The following is a 6,000-nucleotide window of genomic DNA, read 5'->3' on the forward strand; positions in this document are numbered from 1 at the left end:
TACTGGCATTAAATTAGTATTAATCTGAAGTAGATTGTGATTACTTATAGTAGATTGTACTAAATTAGATTATTGTAAAGCCAAGAACAACCACTAAGAAAACTTTAAACTCCCCCCAAAAAAGGAATTAAAGTGGTATACTAAAAAAATCTATTTAACATAAAAGAAGACAGTAAAAGAAAAACAGAGGACACAGAAGTCTTGAGACATATTGAAAACAAATACCAAAGTAGCATAAGTCCAACTAATCAATATTTTCATTGCATGTAAATAGGGTAAATCCTTCAATCAAAAGGCAGAGATTGTCAGACTGCATCAAAACAAAACAAAACAAGATCTAACTATATGCTGTCTACAAGAGACAGGTTTTAAATTCAAAGATACAAGTAGACAAAGTTAAAATACGGGAAAAAGATACACCACACAGACAGTAACCATAAAAGAGCTGGAGTAAATATTCTAATATCACAAAAAATATACATTAAGACAAAAAACACTTGGACAAAGAGGGACATTTCATAATGATAAAATGGTCAGTTCAATAGGAAAATAGAATAGTTATGAATGTATACATAATCAACATATATCCCCCAAGTACAGGAGTCAATAAATGACAGAATTAAAGAGAGAAATAGACAATAATAGTTGGAGACTTCAATGATCCAGTCTCAATAATTGATAGCACAACTAGATGGAAAATCATCAAGAATATCTTTTATATCACTTAACATTTAATGCTGTCAGCCAACTTGACCTGACATTTATAGAACACTCTAGCAGTGAAATGAAAGCAAGATGCATGTTTTTTCCAAGTGTATGTGGGTGTTCTCCAAAATAGAGCACATGCTAGACCATAAAACATTTCAGTATATTTAAAAGAACTACAATTATATAAAGTAAGTTCTCCAACTGTAACAGAAACAAATTAGAAATCAACAAAAAGGGAAATCTTTTTGTGGTGACAGAAATGTTCTAAGAGTGGCTTGTGGTGCTGGTTGAACAGCTCTGTAATTTATTTTAAAAAAATCATTGAATTGTATACTTAAAATATAAATTATACTTCAGTAAACCTGTTTAAAAATTAATGAAAGGGGAGTCACAGTCACCATAGCAACAAGAGTATAAACTTTTAGAATACCTTTAATGAGAAGTATTTGTGGCCTATATGAATAAAAAATGATAGAGCTTTGAGAGAATTAGAAGTAGAAATTATGCTTCTGTATATCAAAAATAATGCTTCAAGGAAGTCAGCTACTTCCAAATTATTTTATAGATTTAATGCAATTCCAGTGAAAATCATAATGAAATTTTGATTTGGTTTGCTTTTCAACTTGGCACAATCATCCTAAAGTTCATCTGGAAGGTTAAATACACATAAAAAATGTACAGAATATTTTGAAAGAAAGAGAAATGAGTTACACAAGATATACTAGACATTGAACCATATTTTAAAACTATATCTAAAATATTGTAATGCTGATATAGGAATAGAACAATAGTTAAATGAAATATCCAAGAAATATAACATTTTACATATCTTAGTACATATTAAAAGACTACAGCATAATTTGGAATAAATAATTCGGTAATTTTTATTGAAATAAATAGTTGAATTTAACCTTGCAATTACACTCTTGGGACTGTCTTTTATGGAAATAATCCTAAAATGGGGTAGGGTAAAAATATTAATTGTAGCTTTATTCATAATTATGTAAAATTTGAAACAACCTAAACACTGAGTAGGGGATTAGTTAAGATAACCATAGTTAATTTACAACTCACAAGTAGGAATATTATGCTGTTATTAAAATGATTATAACTAATATGTCATTATAAGGGATAATGCTTGTGAATTTTATGTTAAGTGAAATATAGGAAGTAAAATCACATAAATGGTGTGATTCTGACTACAGAAACATAAAGATAACTGTGTAAAGGGAATAATAGGAAATACATATACCAATATGTTAATTGTAATTGTGTTTTATTGTAGTCTGAGTAGAATTTTTTTTTTTAATTTTATTTATTTATTTATTTATTTATTTATGGCTGTGTTGGATCTTGTGATTCCTTCATCAAGGATTTGTTATGTGTTAGGAATTCTGTTAGGCACATTAAAGATATAAATGCATTATCTCATTTGTTCTTCATATCTGCCCAATAAGTTAGAAGTTGTCATACTCATTTCACAGCTGGGAGAAGTGAGGTCCAGAAAGATTGAGCTGGCTGGATATGACTGAGAAGAAAAGCCTTGGGGTTGCAAATTCCCCAGAGAGAAAGTTAAGTCACGTGCCAGTAAATGTTGGGATTAGGATAGAAAATGTGTGGTTTATTATAAAGAGTGTCCCGTTAGTTTGTAAATTTTAAGTGTGCAAATTTTAAAAGTGCACCTGGGTTTTTCTGGATTCATGTTAGATATTTTGATATAGTAGGTCTGGAATGGGGCCCAGGAATCTTCATTTACAACAAGAGCCCCAGGGGATTCTGAGCTTGTGGTCTGAGGACCACAGTTCGAGAGACTAGCTAATGTTCTGAAGTAACTATGGAAAGATATTGTGAAGTAATCACAGAAGGTTTTAAAATGTGCTTAAGGTCATATATAGCAAGCTAGTACCTGAACTGAAACTAGTATCTAGCTACCCTGACACTTAATCCATTGCTCTTTTTCAATCCAGAGACCTCAGACCTAGGTTTTCTCTGAGCCCAGCATCCAGTCAGCTGGGCCTCAGCAAAGCTGCTGTAGGGGAGAAGCCTTGTTTATTGTAAGGTGGAGCCCAGACCAGCTGAGAAGCTGGATGGCTCTAATTGCATAAACTTTTCTCGTGAAATTTCTCGAAAAGAAAAGAGTTACCCTGTTAGGTATAAACCTCTTTTCTTATGAAATTTTGTTGTAATTGGAAGGACTGTTTTTGCTATAAATTTCAATGCCCTGGTTAAATTCTCACGAAGTTCTAGTGCTGTTCTGAAATATTTTCTAAGTTGTTGATCATCCTAAACAACTGTTCCTCTTCAGTCCTACCCATGCATAGCCAGATGTTTCTAGAGAATAGTGAGCTAATGGAAAGAGCAAAACTTTGCAGTCAGAAAATATTGGTTGTGTCTTGTCATGCTGTTTACCAGCTAAGGGACTCTGGGCAAATCCCTGATCCTCTCCATACTTTAATATCTTCACTTAAAAACTTGAGAGAAAGGTATTAGTGCTTAATATCAGAATTCGGGTAAAAGGATTTTGCTGATTGCTCTGTGATATTCAATCTTTAGTTAGTATTAGGTTCATTTTTGTTTTTTTTAAGTATTTATTTATTTATATATGGCTGTGTTGGGTCTTCGTTTCTGTGCGAGGGCTTTCTCTAGTTGTGGCAAGCGGGGGCCACTCTTCATCGCGGTGCGCGGGCCTCTCACTATCGCGGCCTCTCTTGTTGCGGAGCACAGGCTCCAGACGCGCAGGCTCAGTAATTGTGGCTCACGGGCCCAGCTGCTCCGCGGCACGTGAGATCTTCCCAGACCAGGGCTCGAACCCGTGTCCCCTGCATTGGCAGGCAGACTCTCAACCACTGCACCACCAGGGAAGCCCTGGGTTCATTTTTATAGTCTGATGCTACCATATTCATTTCTGAAGCCCCAGATTTGGGGATAATCATGTTTCTTCCTCAGAAACATATGTGACACAACAGTGGAGCTGACTGTGGAGCTTTCTTAGACACAGGTTTCTTAACTGGTGAGGCAAGAAGTGGTGAAAGTAATAACGAATGAAGGTTAATGATGTTGTATTTGCTGTTAAGACTGGCATTTTGCACAATGTAATGGACTCTCAGTATATCAGATTTCTTGTAGAGAAATTCATAAAGAAATGGAAGTTATAAAATCAAGATGATGCTTACTTGTTCTTTTGGAATAATGATGTTTAGATACTCGTAAAGGATGCTGTCAGTGTTTATTCATCCCCTTCCTGCCTCCCTTCCCTTTTTCCTTCCTTCCTTTTATTTCTCACTTATTTATTCCCATTCTGGAAATGACTTATAAAAATAATTTTAAACATTCTGGGTTTGTGGCGGGTCTATCAACTTCTACATGCTTAAATTATCTTGATAATGAATTAGAGACTTAGGTAAAGAAAGACTCCTGCTTCTTACCTGAAGTAGACATTTGGTGATTCATCATGTGAAAAGAGAAAAGTATTTATCAAAGCAACACCAGCTAGATGAAATCATCCTACCTCTCATTCAGTCTGTAGGGCACCATTGAGTACAGTAAGTTAACGCGAGATAAGATATCTTGTGCAAAGAAATCCTTAATGTTTCTTGTTTAGCCATAGATATATAAATTAGGATACTGTGTTGCTCATTTAGAAACTTAAATAAACTGAACTTGATATTTTAAAATTCAGACTTCACTTTGGCATTTAAATGACTTGTGATTATTTCCAAGAAATGATTATTTCCAAGTAGCATAATAATCCTATACAGATCCAGAAAAGAAAAATCTCCTTTTGAAGTTGCATATAGTATTCTACAAAAATGTTTTTAAAAGTCTTGTAACCATTAATTTTGCAATGACCTTATTCAGGGAAATGATTGCTTGCTTTTCTGAAGTTTATGAATTCAAATTCTTGATAAGATTTACTGTTTTATTATTTGTTATACTTTCTTCAGGACGGTAATTGTGTCTTATTTATCTTTATAATCCCAGTACTAGCACTGTGTATACTGTATACTGGGTGGTCTGGAAATGTTTTTTGAACTGCTACTTTGTTCTTTATTGGAAACTCAGAATGGGAAGCTTTGGGAAGTTTCTTTATAATGTTATGTTTTATTTCCTCAAAGTACCACCTATTTTTTCCAGCTGAAAGAAGTTCCATTTAAGCACAAAACTTGACATTCAGATACACCTTAGCTTTGAAAGGATTTGAATACAATTGGAATACAGTAAAGCTAGAGAAGAGAGAAGTTAAGGTGCCTCAAAATATCATGTAATTGGTTTTATGGACTAAATGTGTTCTCCCTAAAATCATATGTTGAAGCACTAACCCCCAATGTGAGTATTAGGTGGTGAGGCCTTTGGGAGGTAATTAGGTTTAGATGAGGTCATGATGGTAGAGTCCCCATAATGAGATTAGTGCCCTTCTAAGAAGATGAAGAGACACCAGAGCTTCTTCTCTCTGCCATATAGGGACACAGGGAGAAGACAACCATCTATGAACCAGGAAGAGAGCCCTCACCGAGAACCAAATTTACTGGTGCCTCGATCTTGGACTTTCCAGTCTCCAGAACTGTGAGAAATTCATGTCTGTTGTTTAAACCACCCTGTCTATGGTATTTTATTATATAAGTGTGAACTATATGTGGATATTATTTTCAGGTTCTGGGAGCTTGATATAAATTAAGGCAATCACTTACATTGTAGGTAGTATCCTAAGAATAGAATATATTTACTTACCTGTCTACCCAGCTATGCCACACTGTAACTTTTTTGAAAATTTTTTTACATAAAAATTTTTTTCACAAACAGAACTTTAACTTGGTTTGAAAACTTAAATTCAAAGGTTTTAGTTTAGACTTTTTTAAAAAGGCCAAAACGGTCTCTATATAGACTGTTTCAAAACATAATATCTTAAGGAAACAGAGGAAATTATTTAAAAGGGAAAAGAATTAGCTTTCAAAAGAAGAAAGGACTGCTTTTGTTTGTTTTTCCCCCTTTCCACAGAATCTAGGATAACTAAAAACATGGGAAATGCCACCTGAAAATGTGGGAGAATTGAATAATAAATCTGGTGAACATTGGGCCACAGTAAAGGGGTCCTTTCAGGCATCATAAAAATTGTTGCCAGGTGAAGTTGAACAGGTCTTGGCAGCAACATCCCAGAGAGAACCAACCACCTTAGAGAGTATATAACTAAAGAATCCATTTGTGCACACAAGCTATCCACCATTTAAAAATTCTTAAAACCCCTCATTGCTCATCTTTAATTTAAATATATATATTTCAGAATCAGTAACATCA

Source organism: Balaenoptera borealis (assembly GCF_965194805.1).
Source record: "Balaenoptera borealis genome assembly, chromosome: 18".
NCBI lineage: Eukaryota > Metazoa > Chordata > Mammalia > Artiodactyla > Balaenopteridae > Balaenoptera > Balaenoptera borealis.